The sequence below is a fragment of the Apodemus sylvaticus genome, chromosome 14 (genome assembly GCF_947179515.1).
Source record: "Apodemus sylvaticus chromosome 14, mApoSyl1.1, whole genome shotgun sequence".
NCBI classification, from domain to species: Eukaryota; Metazoa; Chordata; class Mammalia; order Rodentia; family Muridae; genus Apodemus; species Apodemus sylvaticus.
Window position 1 is genome coordinate 13,952,716 of NC_067485.1, and position 16,129 is coordinate 13,968,844.

Here is a 16,129-nt window from a genome sequence, read left to right on the forward strand (position 1 = left end):
TGACAGGAAAAAGCCGCTGAAGGGATGGCTGTATGCAATTGGTGACGGGAGTTTGGGGCAGCCATCTTTGTACAAAAAGGTGGCACGTGGAACCTGCAGACAGGCGCAAGCTGCCTCTGAGAAGATCATGAGGGCTCGCCTGCTCAGCAGAATGTCCTCTTCACTGACCAAGTCTCTGATAGAACAGTTACCCAAGACCTCTCTTGTCAGCATTTGAACTCAGACCATAATCCTTAATTCTCCTGACTCCAAACCACAGTAGTCTGGGGATGGGGCAGAAGGTGACTCTAAGGGACAGTGCTTGCCTGGCCTGGGCAAGGCCCTGGAGTTGTCAACGGCACCACAGACACAGGAGCACAACCACTGGGTGGAAATGGCTGGAACCCCAGCTGATGGAGGCTGCTGTTTGATTCTTTCTATTCCTTTCTTTAACCCATCTCAAAGCCCTCAAATGAATATACACTCATTTAGAAGAGACAGACGTTTTTTAAAAAAGGGCCAGACACTCCGCATCTTACACTGCCTAGGGGGGAATTCCTCCTGTTTTTGGACAGGAAAGAACAAAATTGCCTGGTATTGCCTAGTTAGAGTCTGAAGCCAGTTTTTTACAACCAGTTTCTAAATCTAACCATAAAAGCTGCTGATGGAAACGCTGAAATGACTCGAACTCGTGTGGTTTCATTGACTTCGTAAGGATGCCCAGGAGACGCATCAAACCAAAGAAATGATAATTTGTCCTAATTGAGTTCGAACCACAGATAAACATGCACCATCTGGAGTTCTGCTCTTTGGGAGTTAAGAGTCAGACAGCAGCATCCGCACTGCTTGGGTGTGAGACGTTCTTCCCTGGGACAGGAGGTACAAGAGAAAGAGGCTGCTATGGCCTTGTTGCCTTCTCTCCTAGCAACAAGAGCCCTTCATCACGAAGTTCTCCACACTCAGATGAGATCACCCCATCACTGGACACGACTTGACTATAAAACTCAGTGTCTGGAATGACCATAGAGTCTGCTTATCTTGACATGCTTAAACAGACATGATCAATTGAGAACAATGGGCTTACTAAAATCACAGCGAAGCCAAAAGCAAAAGCACAGGCTGGATGTGATAGTACGGCGCTCAGAATGCTGGAGTAGGAGGGTCATGAGTTCAAAGCCAGCCTGAGCATTGTGCCCGAAAGCAAAGAAACTGAGTTAACACATATTAAGAAAGGGGCCGATTTCCCCCCTCCAGTTACAGAATACCTTTCCTTATTGAAATGGCTTCTAAGGCAGCTAGCTGCCTCTAGTAGCGATCTCCTGTCCAGCTTATTAACAGAGCACTGATTCTGAGTAACAATATGCCCCTCCCCACAGGATATACCGTGAATGATCTAAACCAGGAGAGGAGAAATGGCTACCACGGGGCAAATTTAGCCCACTATCTGGCATCTGCAATGGCCCAAGAGTCAAAAATTAAGGATTGCTTATAAAACACTAAGACGATACAAAAGCTATACTGCCAGGCCCTCGGGTTTTATTAGTGGGTGATAAAGTTGGCTTGCTTTTTCTAGGGAATGAGAGGGTCCCCTGAACATGGGGGCTTCTGGCCCTGGAGGCAGAAATACCTCCAGCAAATTGACCTGTGGAGTAGAAACCAAGTTATCTGCTTTGCAAACGCAATGAGGGGTCCGGGATGGGTAGCCATTTCAGACGTTCCGACTCCACAAAGGAAAGAAACCGGAAGTGAAAAGCAAATCGCAAGCCCCCGTTTCGTGGCCACGCCTACTGCCCTTGCAGTCCTGTGGTGCAATCAGTCCCCTCAGGTGTGTCCTCCTGTAGAGTCTTGGATCTAACAACCTTCTATCATCCCCTTCTCTGACTGATGGTGCTGTCTGGCACTGTTCATCCAAAGAACCCTGCAGCTCTCGCTGCAAGTCAGGAGATTCACTGTCAGACAATGTTTGCTGTCAGCAAAACTTCCCATGTCTGAATAGCATTGTTTAGTATCTAGATGCACTAATATCTCAAGTCATTGTTCCTTGTTCTATTATTTTTTTTATCTTTTGGCTTGGCAATTCTTCCCTCCACTTTCTCTCTCTCTCTCTCTCTCTCTCTCTCTCTCTCTCTCTCTCTCTCTCTCTCTCTCACTGTGAGGAACAAGATAAAAATAAGGCACCTTCACACTTAGCTAAGAAATAGCTCCAGCCAAATATTCATACTTCTCCTTAGACAAGTAATGCTTCTTTAGTTTCCAAAGGAGCGTAAGATGCAGTTCACTTCATGAAAATAATTCTCTTTTCTCCACTTTCCAAAAGCACGTTCCTCATTTCTTCCTGACCAGAAGTGTAATTATTGATTAACGTCCTCATTTTTGTCGGTCTGCATGGCTTGTTTCCCAAACATGGCCCATCTTTGCTGAGTTCTGACAACCACATTTCGGCTCACTCTAGCTGTGAGTTCTTCTGCTTACTTTCATTATTCAATAAGTTGTTTAAAAGTACACACAATATTATGAATTTGTCTTCTCCTGTTTCAGTAAATTGCTTGCCTTCATACGCAGATGTATTTCATTTTAGTTTATCCTTTCCAAAACAAAAAAAATTCTTAGATTCATTAGACTTTCATATATAACGGAGAAAAAGAAGTTCAGAATCCCAGTGTCAATTAAACAATTAAACAACAAATGTTGCTAGGATTCAAACCACTCCCATCAATTCTCCAGTTCCAGACAGCTTGCACAAACAGAGTTCCCGATTCACATCCAGGTCAAGACAGATCTCACGTCTATCTTCCAGGACATGGTACTGAGACTGTTTCAGTTCGTTTTCCATTGCTATAGCAAAACATTGAGACAGAGTGGTTTAGAGAGAATAGATTAGTTCCTGGATCTCGAGGCTGAGAATCTGTGGGGACCATGCCAGCCTTCTTACAGCTCCTGGGGCCAGCCTCAGGGCCAGCCTCAGGGCCAGCCTCGGGGCCAGCTGCGGCATGGAGACCACACAGAGGCTCAGCATCTGGGAAAGCTTGGCTTATCGGAGCCTGCTCTCAGCGGCTAGAATCATCCTGGTCCCTCTTAAAGACCTAATTGCCCTTTAGAGGTCACCTTCCTGTCAACACTGTTACTTGGGACCAAATTTCAGCATGAGTTTCAGAGGAGAACGTTTTCAGCCCACAGCAGAGTCCCCACAGCCTAACTCAAGGAGCTGGAAATCCCTCAAGCCATCGCAGTTTAGTGTGTGTTGTTTTTATTCGTTTACTTTTGAGATGTGGATCCTGGACTAGCCTCCACCCTCTGTGTTACAAAGTAGGACCTTGAACTCGGGATCCTCCTGCCTCTTCCTGTGTTGGAATTTCAGTTGAGAGTAACTATGAACAGCTTACGCGGTGCTGGGCTCCCAAACCAGGGCTGAGTGCTAGGCCAGCACTCTGTTCACTGAGCTGTGAGCCCAGTCCTGATCACGTGATTACACGGGGTAATCAGTCCTGATCACATGATTACACGGGGTAATCGTATTTGGGGAGAGGAGATATTCAGCACATCTATTTATTTATTCCATAAATACTTTATGATTTTTTATTTCTGTTGTGCCAGGACACACACACTGGCTCTCTCTCTTTCTCTCCCTCCCTCTCTCTCTCTCTCTCTCTCTCTCTCTCTCTCTATCTCTATCTCTATCTCTGTGTGTGTGTGTGTGTTCTCTCTGTGTGTGTGTGTGTCTTTCTCTCTGTCTTCATGTAGCAGTATTTACTGACGGTCCTTCCTAACTAAGTTAATGTCCCATTTACCCCTTCCTATTTCCCCATCAGATAGAAGCCTCCAAACTAGGAGGATTCTGATGTGGAAACTTCTAGTTCTTTTGGAAAGTTAGTTATGCCAAATGATGTTTTGCTGGGGCACACAGGTAAACAGATGTCTTGCTAAAGCAAACAGGTGAAAGGCTGTTTAGCTGAAGTAGACACAGGTGAGAGGATGTTTGGATATAGCAGACACATGAAAGGATTCTTGAGGAAGGAATAGAAATATGACCCCACAGACAGTGGGAGATGGGTACTGAGCTTTGGTTTAGTTTGCTCTGCCTCCTTGTTCTTTGCTAAAGACACAGATGTATTGGTTCGCCTTACAGAGTGTTGTTGAGCTCAACTTGTGATTACACCACCATTGAGAGAAACTCATCCAAGAGCTGCTCGTGAGGTTCCTGTGGCAGCCTGCCACTCCTGCAGGCCTCTCCTCAGGCCAGTTGGCGAGCACGGCGGTTTTGTTCAGGATTGAATTACAGCTGCCTGGTGTCTGCTTGCAGAAAGGATTGGACCGTCGCTGCTGTTTCTTACCTCGTGTCTGCAACTGCTAAGTGGTGTTTGGTGTTTGCTAAGGGGCTAAACTGCTGCCCAAGAAGTCTAAGCTAACCCCCAAAGAACTATTACTGACAGGTCCACTTCTCCCACATCCTAATAGCTTTTCTCCTCCACTCCTTCTGCTGGGTGGTGGGCTGGAGGAGAGGTTGAACTAATATTAAAAGTAGGCTGCAAAATAATGTGTGCCTACAAGATTCAGTCGTGGTTCACTACCAGTGCCCACATCTGGTTCCTGTTCATTCTTGACCTGATCATGTTTGGGAAATGAATGACAGCTTCGTCTTAAAGGTCAGAGCCTGGAGGACATGTGGACACATCCTCCCCTTCCAGTAGGCAGGAGTGATGTGGTATTGGGGCGGGGGTAGGGGGAGACATACAGATGTGGAGAGGATAGGTAGCCTTCAGGTACAGAGGTTGATGAGCTTGGGTTGAGGTACCCACAACAGTCATGGGGGAGCAGAGAGAGCGCAGGAGGAAAGACATGTAGCGTATGACACTGGGTTAGATCCTTCTCTCTACATCAGTCACACTCCTGTCTGTCATCTTATGAGGCTGTAGGAAGCCCTGGCCAGGGGCCAGCATCCTGCTCTTAGACCACCAGCCTCCAGGACTAGAATACATCTATCTGTGTTCGTTCTCAAAGACCCAGTCTTGGGTATTCTGCTACAGCAGCAGACCATCTATTCCATCTTCAAACATGTCCCAAATCCCTACTAAATATCTAGCACTCAGACACCAGGAGCCACGTGGTACTAAACGGCAGCTGTGGAATGGCTGGACAGAGCAGTGTGTTTGCTTAAATGCCTGCTTTCTGCAAACCTCATTCAGTTCTTACCACTTGGTAGGTTTTTTTTTTTTAAGGACAGCAATCTTGCATAATTCCTAGGGTTCATAATTTCCAGAAAACCTAACTAAGTGTTAGGGAGATGGAGAAACTTCTAAAAGCTGTGTGAACAAGAAAGAAGACCTAGGTCCGCCTTGTTCCGGAGAGCTCTGGCTTTTCATCATCGCCTGCATTGCCATGTCTGGCCTGGTTTATTTGGCTTTGGGGTGTACGGTCAAAGCACGCCAGCTCCTCCGTGCTTTCTTCTCTGGGCTCCGTGCCCTCTGAGAGTCACTCAGCATCTTTCTCTTCCCAACTCACACACGATCCTGACATTGAATCTGTTATGCTACCTAATTGGTAGCAGCTAGCGTTTGAAGTCATTGCTAGTGAGAACGCCTTTGCTAAAACATATATTCTCCCTGTGGGATTTTGAGAGGAAAAATAAGCAGAGGAAGGGTCACTTCACAGACAGACAGACAAACAGACAGACACACACACACACACACATCACTGACGTCAACACCAGGAGCTCTGTGGCGCTCGCTGCATCAGCACCAGCACTGGAAATCAAAGGGAGCTATTTTGGGAGCAGACTTCAGATCATTTTCTCCTTGGAGCCCTCTCAAGGCCAAAAGAGCAAATACTTTATTATGATTAGATTGAAACAATCCCAGAAATTGGTCTGTTTATACACCTTGGCAGAATTTTCGAGAGAGTGTGAGAGTAATTAAATGTTCTTGGCTGAGTGGGTGTGAGGTGTTCCATTTACGCCACCCCAGGGCTACAGGCAGATGACTGGCTGAAAGGGAACCGCACTGGAAAACACAGAACAGAGCGGGCAGGCCTGAAAGCTCACACAAGCCCTTGGGTGCCCATTTGGGATCTGATGACTCTGGTGGGTGGATCTCTGGGGTCCAGGCAGAGATCCTTGTGTTTTCTGCTCACAGTAGACATGCCTGCACACACCTTTTGGATCTCATTTCTCTCTTCTGTCTCTCCCTTCCTACTTAAAACTTTGGAAAGGTCCAGAAAGGGATCTCTGTCCGTCTTTGGTTCACTCCTCTCAGCTCCTTCCAGTCTAGGCCATGGCTGTGTTAGGGTTCTCTTGGGTCAAACACCAAGGAAGCAGCTCAAAGGAGCGGAGAGCTATTTGGGCTCACGGTCATGGAGGTTGGGCTTGGGGCTCAGCTCACTGCACTCATTGCCTTTGGGGACCACAGTGCAAAAGAAGATCTGAGTCTGAACAGAGGGCTCAGCAGTTAGGACCACTTCCTGTGCTTCCAGAGAATCCCAGCTGGGTTCCCAGCAACCACATCAGGTGGCTCACGACTCAGTCCCTCCCATGTCAATACCCTCTGCTGGCACTGTGCTCATGTGCCAGACACACACACACACACTCATACAATTTTAAAATAATAAAAAAACAGAGAAACAGAATCAACCTAAATGTCTTGGATCTGGTGAACAAATGATGAAAATGTTATATCTACATGATGAAATCAATGAAATAATATTGAGCTGTATAGAAAAATGAAATCATGAAATTTTCAGGTAAATGATGGAACTGGAAAATATTAGAATGAGTTTAATACAGACTAAGAGACAAATAAAATAAAATAAAATAATAAAAAAAGTTGTTTTTAAGTAAACCATCTTTGCAGAAGGGCATAGAGACAGAAAGTTAACCACTCATGGCAGCCAGGGGTGAGATGGGGAAGATAGATGGAAGGAAGGAAGGAAAGAAGGAAGGAAGGAGGGAGGAGAAAAGGGGGACAGTAATAAAAAGAAATAGACTTTTTTGAGGCTACTCCCCTGGAACCTACAAGGCCTCACTCCTACAGTCTCCACCACTTTCCAATGGTCCATTAATTGATGAATTTATCAATGGATTGATACACTGACAAGAACCAAGCCTTCCTAACCCAACACTGGAGTCCCAGTTCTAAACACTGCCACAGAGAGACCAAGCCTCCTGTAGGAAAGCAGGGGAGGGGGTGGGGATGCAGTACAGCCCCAAGCATCTGCCGGGCTCCTTCCTCACCCTTCCCCCCCCCCCCGAGGTCTCCCCAGGGAGATCACCTTCTTCCTTGTAGAAGATCATCCCTCCCTAGTGAGCCTTTCTACTCAGGCTGAAGACAAGGTAAAGGGAGGGAGGACAGGGAACCCTTGAGTTTTGATGCTCTATCAACACACTAGTCCATGTGACCAGCTTCCTCCAGGCCCCTCTCCCTCCAGGAAAGTCCCAGAGGATCAAGAACTTTGCTGTGAGATTATGTCGCCTAGCAATCTCCGAAGCTATACTTGTAAAGTCTCACCAACATGACCACCAAAACATGAACTGCACAAGGTGGATGCCAATGGACACGTCAATGTGGATGAGGAAAAGACCGTGAGACCTCCACCTTATGCGAGGAACCTACAGGCAACTGAATAAAGTCGGGAGCGAGAGTCAGTCCTCCCCAGGGAGCACTCCAACTGGCTGCCCAGTGCCAAATGGGTAGCCCTGAAAACAAACATACAAGTAAATTAGACGGACTCAACAAGTCATATCTAGGAATATATATGTGGCATACCCAAATACATACCTATATGCAATAACAATTAATTAAAAGAGGCCATGAATTTGAAGGAGAGTGGGTCAGGGTGTATAGGAGGTGTTTGAGAGAGGAAAGGGCTATGATTAGATTAAAATCTCAAGTATAAACAAACAAACAAACCAGCCCAAACCTTCTCACACTTGATCCTTCCCACCAGCCCCAGAATATGCCTGCAGAGGGGGGCTGGACTCTGCCTGCTGGAGTTGGGCTGCTCAGCTGTTCCCCCAGGCCTTTCCCTCCCCTCTCAGGGGCCCCTCTGACATTGGCTTTGAACTTCTTTGCCAAGTCACTCATTAGTCTTTAGCAAATTGCTTTGCTGACACTTTCCCGGAGGATGTCTCAAACCCAAACAGCCTATGTGTCTTTTTGTGCCTTTATTAAAGAATCTGGATCAAAGATGAGTTTAATCAGGGTAGGGTTTTTTTTTTTTTTTTGAGCTTCATTTAAAGCAAACGAGCAAATAATTTTCTGAGACATCGCTGCTGCCATGACCCAGGAATGAGCAGGCAGGTGGCTCCCGCTGAGAAGATGGGGCCCTCCTTCCTAGAGGTTGTGTCGTCGGGAAAGCACCTTGTGGAATTTGTGAACCGAATTCTACCTCCTAGCATCCTCCTATGTCATTCTGAAGAGAGAGTGAGAGGGGTTTAACGTTCTGCTTTAGTGTCACAAGAGAAAAGGGTACCCAAGGCTGTGTCATGAAGGCGTGTACCCCAAAGTCCATGCACCGGACTTATCCTCAAATTCATGCTGACAGTATTTGGAGGAGGGGACTTTAGGAGGTGATGAGGATGAGGTTAAGTCCTGAGGTGAGGGCCTCTTGAGGGGATTAGTGGCTCTCTATGAAGAGAGACCTGACCTAGCCTGCCTGCTGCACATCACCATGACATGCCCGCTGCCATGCCTGAGGCAGCAGGAGCCCCTTACCACGTGCTGAGGCAGTGCCAGGACCATGCTTTTGGATCTCCCAGAGCATGACCTCCACAACCATGATGTAAAAGAAGCTTCTATTCATTAGAAATGATCTGTAACTAGTGAATTGTAACAACAGAAGATGGATTGGGACATAGTTAAATTCTCTAGGGCAGAAATGGGTGGGTTTGCTATGGGATTCCTTGGCTTATTAAAAATTATTAATTCTGCAACAGACATTTAAAAGTATCTGCTATGCAGTAATCATGGCAATGTATTCTCTTACCTATTTCTAATGTGATAGAGCAGAAATTGCTATCACCCTTGCTATCGCCAGAAATCAACCGTCACAGTTATAAGCATGTGGATCAAGCTGTCCACATCTGTGGCACTCCACTGTCCCAATTTGGATAAGGTCACAAAAATTCGATGCCACCAGGCCTGTTGTCCTTTCTGGTATCAATACCTTGATTTTGTCCACTTGAACGCTCTCTTGTCCTCTTCACAGTTCATTAAGGTTGGGCTCCCCAGGCTGGTCCAGCCCAAGCCAATGCTAGCATCCCCTACCCTTGGATATGGAGACCGTTTCCTAGGCATCACCGAGCTGAGCTAAGTCCTGGAGATGCCATGTCTGTAGCCTGAATTTGCCTTCGCTTTTTAATTATGGCCCCTTTCCTAAGGCAGTTTGAATTGTGTTTCTATAATTAGAACTAAATGAAGGGCTGGCTGGCTGGCAGGGCTGTTAGGCAAGATGGAACAACATGAGAGCGTTCTTTACTTCTCTATTTCTTTGGCAGATTTAGCAGAGATTCAAGAACCAGCTTTCCATGGTCCGAATACACTGCCGGCAGTGTGACCCTGGCAGAATTCCTCATCTGCCGCTTCATCAAAAAACCAGAAACAAAGCAACTCCTCCTTCCTCAGTTCACTATGAGGATTACATGCATAAACACGTGTGAGTGTGAAGTACACCCATGGCATACACTGAGAATATGTTAGCACATATCATAATCATTGGGATCCAGGATGCAAACCCTTACCCGAAAAACAAAGGCATCTCACCATTTCATGATGGAGCAGTCATAGCAAGGCAAGCCCTTCAATCCCTCAATATGTGTCCCAGAGGCCAAACAGCGGGTTAACCCTTACTCTTTCCACAAAGGTGATACCACAATCTCAACCGTCAACTGGAAAATGAATAAGGCACCCGTGACCTTTGGCTATCCGGATGCAAAACTTACCAGCTCCTCTCCAAGTGATTCTTGACACATTTCCAGTCCCTTTTCACCAACTTGGCCCTCCGTTTCCATTAAAATTCATGTGGCTAGCCACTGGGGCACAGAAAATGTCGTTCCCAAAGGAAGGTACTTAAAGTAACACGGAGGAAATGGCGTCTCACTTGAAGCTGCCTAGTCGTCCCCATCCACTCCTGAAGGCTTCTGTTTCGAATGGCAGCTTTCAGCCCACATGGAGAGCTACATCAGTCTTAACTCGCTGGGCCCTGAGGAGGCTTTGGGGCACCAGATGTGTACCCTTAACAGGGATGGGGGGTCACTGGTGAGACAAAAGTGCAGCTTTTGTAGATGTCAAGGTGCTGGACACAGCCCCGCAAAGCTCAGAGCCGTGCTGAACACAACAGAGAAACTGTAACCTAACGCTTGGGACTGCAGTTCGTGCGTGGGTTGGCTAATTCTGTTTCTCCCACGTGCATCTGTGTATGGACGAGCATTAGGAAATGCGAGCCCGCAAAGTCCCATACTCCTCTTGCAAAGGTCTGCCGCTAGTTCACCCTAGAAATTAACTCGTGCAAAATTGACAGAGTCAGCTTTTGCGTTCTTCCCAGGAGGAAGGAGCCCACAGCTTGAGAGTTGTCCATGCATACTAAGCGGCCGGTGGAGTAGAGCAATTATCTGGAGAATCTGATTGAGGTAGACAGCTGGGGCGGAGATCCGGCTTCTTGGCCTCAGGAGCAGCGAGCTTACCATGAGCCTGAAGTGGACCTCACACCTGGGCACTTCAGAGTGTGTTTCTTCCAAGGGAGAAAAAAAAAATGTCTTTCACGTCTATAGCGTCGTGGTGTGCATGCAGAAGTTTTAATATTCTGATTATTGTGGCGAGAACCTTCTACCATCTGGGTCCTTGGCTGTGCAGTTTGCACACATTAGAGACTGCTGACTCCAGTCCAGAAAGAAGGCTGACCCAGATTCTCAGCCCAGAGCGCCCTTAGGCAGCTTCTCACATTATAGTTCATTCTGCTTAGGAAAAATATAATATATTAAAAAGTTATAGGTTCCAGAGAGTATTTCTGTCTTACTCCAGACTCTCCTCAAAATGGTCAACATCGGTACCAGCAAGCAGCTTGCGCATGTGTATGCGCATGCGCACACTGACCCATGTTCCTCCTCTCACAGGAACGACGGCATTCTTTAAAAACCGTCCCCGATTCTTTCACCGTCAACAACATGTTATTATGGAAACTTGCCAAACCTGTACAAAAGTCTGCAGAACAGGAGAGCAAATTCCCCAGAGTCCATCTGTCAGCCTCACTAAACGTCCTTTCTTGGTCAGTCTGGTCTACTCTCACCCACTCCACCCCTCCTCCAAACTATTTTCAACGAATACCAGATTACATGGTATGCTATCTGTTAATAGTTGAGGTTATATCTCTAAAAGATAAAGGTTTTTTTCCAAGGGTACATATCATCCTATTATCATACCTTGGGGCGGGAGGCCCCCGGGTCCTGTTTGTCACTACTTTGTAGTGCGCTCACAAAACAAACTTGCCCCTATGAGCGCCACACATGACCAGTTCCCCCACAGATCAGCATTTAGATTGCGGCCAGTATTTTTACTGCTGTTAAGCTGAATTTTGTGACATCAGTACTGACCATGTTGTCCTCACATGCTGTCGTCTGCTACGGAGAGTGTTGGCGTCTGCGCTCACATGCACAGCCCGGGTAAGGGTTCAGTTACCAAAGAAAGGTTGAGTCCTCTTACCATACTTTCAATTTTTTCAAAGATTTCAGAAAGCTGTCAGGTGGGACTGGAGAGATGGCTCCAGTTAAGAGATAGCGGTTAAGAGCACTGACTGCCCTTCCGAAGGTCCTGAGTTCAAATCCCAGCAACCACATGATGGCTCACAACCATCCGTAATGAGACCTACTCCCTCTTCTGGGTTGTCTGAAGACAACTACAGTGTACTTACATATAATAAATAAATCTTTTTTTTAAAAAAAAGAGAGAAAAGAAAAGAAAGCTGTCAGGTATAACTGTGCCTGAGAAGATTGGAAAACTCTTTTGAGTTTTAGACAGTATCTTGTAGCCAGGGCTGGCCTGGAAACTTCTATGGCTTTGAACTGGAGGTTCTTCTACCTCAGCCTGACAGGTCTGAGACTGAGGGTGCTGGACACCACACTCAGAAAATCTGATTTTTCCTCATTACTCTAGGCTATATGCATGCATGCATACATACATGCATGCATATATACACATGTATACATGTGTACATACATATAAACATGCATACATATACATATGTATACATGTGTACATACATACAGTCACTTATTTTGGAAGACTAGCACATGCAAGATGGCGCAGCAGATAAAAGCACTTGCCACTAAGCCTGGCCACCTGAGTTCGAGGACCCATATGGTAGAAGAGAAACAGCTTATGCAAGTTGCCCTTTGACCTCCTTATGCACAGTCTGGCATGTCCCCTCTCCAACACACACACACACACACACACACACACGCACACACATAGACGTGGATAAACAGATACATGTACTTTTCACAACTTTTTAAATGTGGAAGAAAAGAGGCAACAAAACTCTGTTACCTTGCTTCTGATTGTCACTGTCTTGAATGGCTTTCCAAGCTTTGCCAAAGCTGATCTATTTTGCTGTAAAGATAAGCATGGCCTGTACCTTGTTCTTCTATGATGAATGTTTCATGGCTTCTTCTGGTATGACCATGTGCTTTTTCACATGTCATTTTTATTGACTTTCAAGGAGTCCACAATTACATTGCTTCCTCCCTCCACAATATCCTTCCAACTTGTGGTCTTTGTCCTGACCAGCCAGTCTGTGTCAGTCCGAGTCTGGCTAAGGGGTATGGCTGGCTGCCTGGCTGGCTGCCTGGCTGGCACACATGCTGTTACTTCTTCTAATCCTAAGTGAGGAAGGTGTGCGGGCACATGTGCACGCAAACTCTCAAATATCTTCATGGCAAAATGCTCTGGAAATACCCTCCCAGGAGATCTCAGGAGCTTTGATGAGGCATTTATTAACTATGGTTGTGTTTCTGGAGAGGGTGAAGGGACAGGACATGTGGTTTGTAGATAGCATCCACCAAGTAAACTCAAAAGAAATCTGGGAAAGTGAAGCTTCTAATCCATAGCAAAAACAGACTCATACTCTGGCACAGTGATGCATGTCTAGAATTGCATCAGTGCAAAGGCTGGGGCAGTAAGGTGCAGATTAGAGGGAAATCCTGGGATACATAACAAACCTGAGACCAGCCTGGGCACACAAAGCAAGGCCCTGTGTCCAAAACTAAAACAGAGCCTTCAGTGGTGCACACCTCTAATCCCAGCACTTGGGAGGCAGAGGCAGGCAGATTTCTGAGTTTGAGGCCAGTCTGGTCTACAGAGTGAGTTTCAGGACAGCCAGGGCTACACAGAGAAATCCTGTCTCAAAAAAAAAAAAAAAAAAACTAAAACAGAACAGACCCTCTGCTCAAAACAGCTCCCTAAAGCTTTCCTTGTCTTTCCAAGGAAGTTCTCTGCCTTGGCAATCTCCTAAAAACAGTTGCTACTGCTTCCAACAGAACCTGAGGGAGAACCTCACCTCTGATGCTGTGGGAAAAAAGAGTCAAAATAAATAGAAGGAGATGTAGTTCTGGGCTTCAGTGAAAATTACCTAAGTGATAGACAGTGCTTCTCATGTACTCTGTATAGGATTATAGCAGTGAGATTACATATGAGCCCAGTTTTAATGCCAAACCTGCAGAAAACACTAGGTTACACAAGAGACACAAACCTGAGGGTCCTGGGAGCTCTGCCTGTTCTTCTTGGTTGAATCTGCAAAGGAAACATATTTATGCATTCCCCTTAGCCTCCCAAACACGGCACTGAACAACCTTCTAATGACTCCATTTTGTTGAGATGTTGGGACTACATCTCACCTCCTCACTGTGTGTCACAGCTGTTAAACTTTAGTGTGTCTGTACCTGATGCAATAAGGCTTTCCTCAGCATTGACCACATGTCTGTCCCCTAATGGACAATCAGAAATATAATTAATAGACACCTCCTAGATGAATTAAGACATATTAGTCACTCAGCATGCTGGCACAGGTCCTGGAGCCCATCACTCAGGAGGAAGAGGTAGCTGGATCTCTGTGAGGCCAGCCTGCTCTAAATAACAAGCTCCAGGACAGTCAAGACTAAATAGAGAAACCCTGGAACAACATGAAGAAGAGGAGGATGAGCAGAGTGGGGAGGAATCGACCACTGAAATGAGCCTGGACTGGATGCCTAAGTCCTCCCAGTGGGAATTATAAGCTAGGCAGTGGTGGTGTACACTTTTAATGCCAGCACTTGGGAGGCAAAGGGAGGTGGATCTCTCTGAGATCCAGTCTGGTTTAGAGAGTGAGTTTCAAGACATCCAGGACTACACAGAGAAACCCTGTCACAAAACAAAACAAAACAAAACAAAAAACAAAACAAAACAAAACAAAGAAGGAAAAATGGTAACAGCGACCCCCAGTCTTCTTTATGCAGAAGATTTTACTTTATGCAGCAGATTTTATTTGGAGCTGATGTAGAGTCACCTATGATACTTTTTAAAATGTGAATTTCCTGACCTACAACAATCTTGAAGACAGAGATCATAGTGGGTATCTTAGGGTTTTACTGCTATAAGCAGACACCATGAACAAGGCAAGTCTTACAAAGGACAACATTTAATTGGGGCTGGCTTACAGGTTCACAGGTTCAGTCCATTATCATCAAGGTGGGAACATGGCAGCATCTAGGCAGGCATGGTGCAGGAGGAGCTGAGAGTTCTACATCTTCATCTGAAGACTGCTAGGAGAATACTGGATTCCAGGCAGCTAGGATGAGGATCTTATAGCTCACACCCACAGTGACACACTTACTCCAACAAGACCAAACCTACTTCAATAGGGCCACACCTTCTAATGGTGCCAATCCCTGGGCCAAGCATATATAAACCATAACAGTGGGTATGTTTTGGCATCTTATTCTTGAAGAACTACCCCCAAACCCCAAGTAAAGGTTATGCATCATGGACAACAGGCATCAGTATTTTGGGGCCTAAGATAGTTATGGCCTGGAGGAATGTATTTTAGGTTCTAAAAGCCAACCATTTCCAACCAGACTTCTATACCCAGCAAAACTATCATAACTGAACGGAAAAAATAAAATATTCTGTATGAAAAATAGATTATAGTGATGACCATGAAGCTGGGTCTACATAAGATACCTGAAGGAAGCCTTTATGCTGACAAAGAATAAACCCATCTGCAAGGCTAAAGGAAAGAATAAACCAAAAGAGATTAAGAGTCAAACAAGAAAGGACAAAGAAAACACTAAACACTACAGTAATCAGCAGGCTCCAATTCATATCTTTCTATCAGAACTCTAAATGTTAAGTTTCAACTCCTCAATAAAGACATGGGCTTTATATTGATCAAAAACTAGAATCCTTCATTGTTTTTCATCCAAGAAATGCACCTCATCATGACAGACAGACACTATCTTAGGGTGAAAGACTAGGGAAAGGATGCTCCAAGCCAGCAGGGAGAGGAAACAGATGTGCGTGTCACTGTTCAGATATCTGACAAACAGACATCAAATGGAAATTACAACAGATAACTTAAGGTCACTACCTACTGATGAAGGAAACAACCAGCCAAGAAGATGCTACAATTCTAAACATGTACACATCACACAAAGGTGTGTCCAACTTCATAAAACAATACTCCTAGAGGCAAGTTCACAGATGAGCAGCAGCACAGCAGTAGAGAGAAACCTCAGTGTAACAGTTTCACTAATTGAAACATTGTCCCAACAAAACTACATAGGGATGACTTCATTAGATGACATAAAAGATTAAAAGTACTCAACAGGAGCCCAGGCAGCTACTGCCTTTAACAGATTATGTAATAAGAAAGAAAGCAAACCTTTTTGTGTTTTTGTTCCTCAAGACAGGGTTTTTGTTTAGCCCTGGCTGTCCTATAACTAGCTCTGTAGATCAGTCTGGCCTCAGAGTCACGGAGATCCATCTCCCTCTGCCTCCTGAGTCCAAGGATGAAAAGCATGAACCACGACTGCCCGGCTACGAAGCAAGTCCTAACACAGAAAAACGGGAAAAAACTGAAAGAATTCCAACAGCAAAACAACTCAAATCACTGGAGATTAAACAACCTGCTGCTGAGT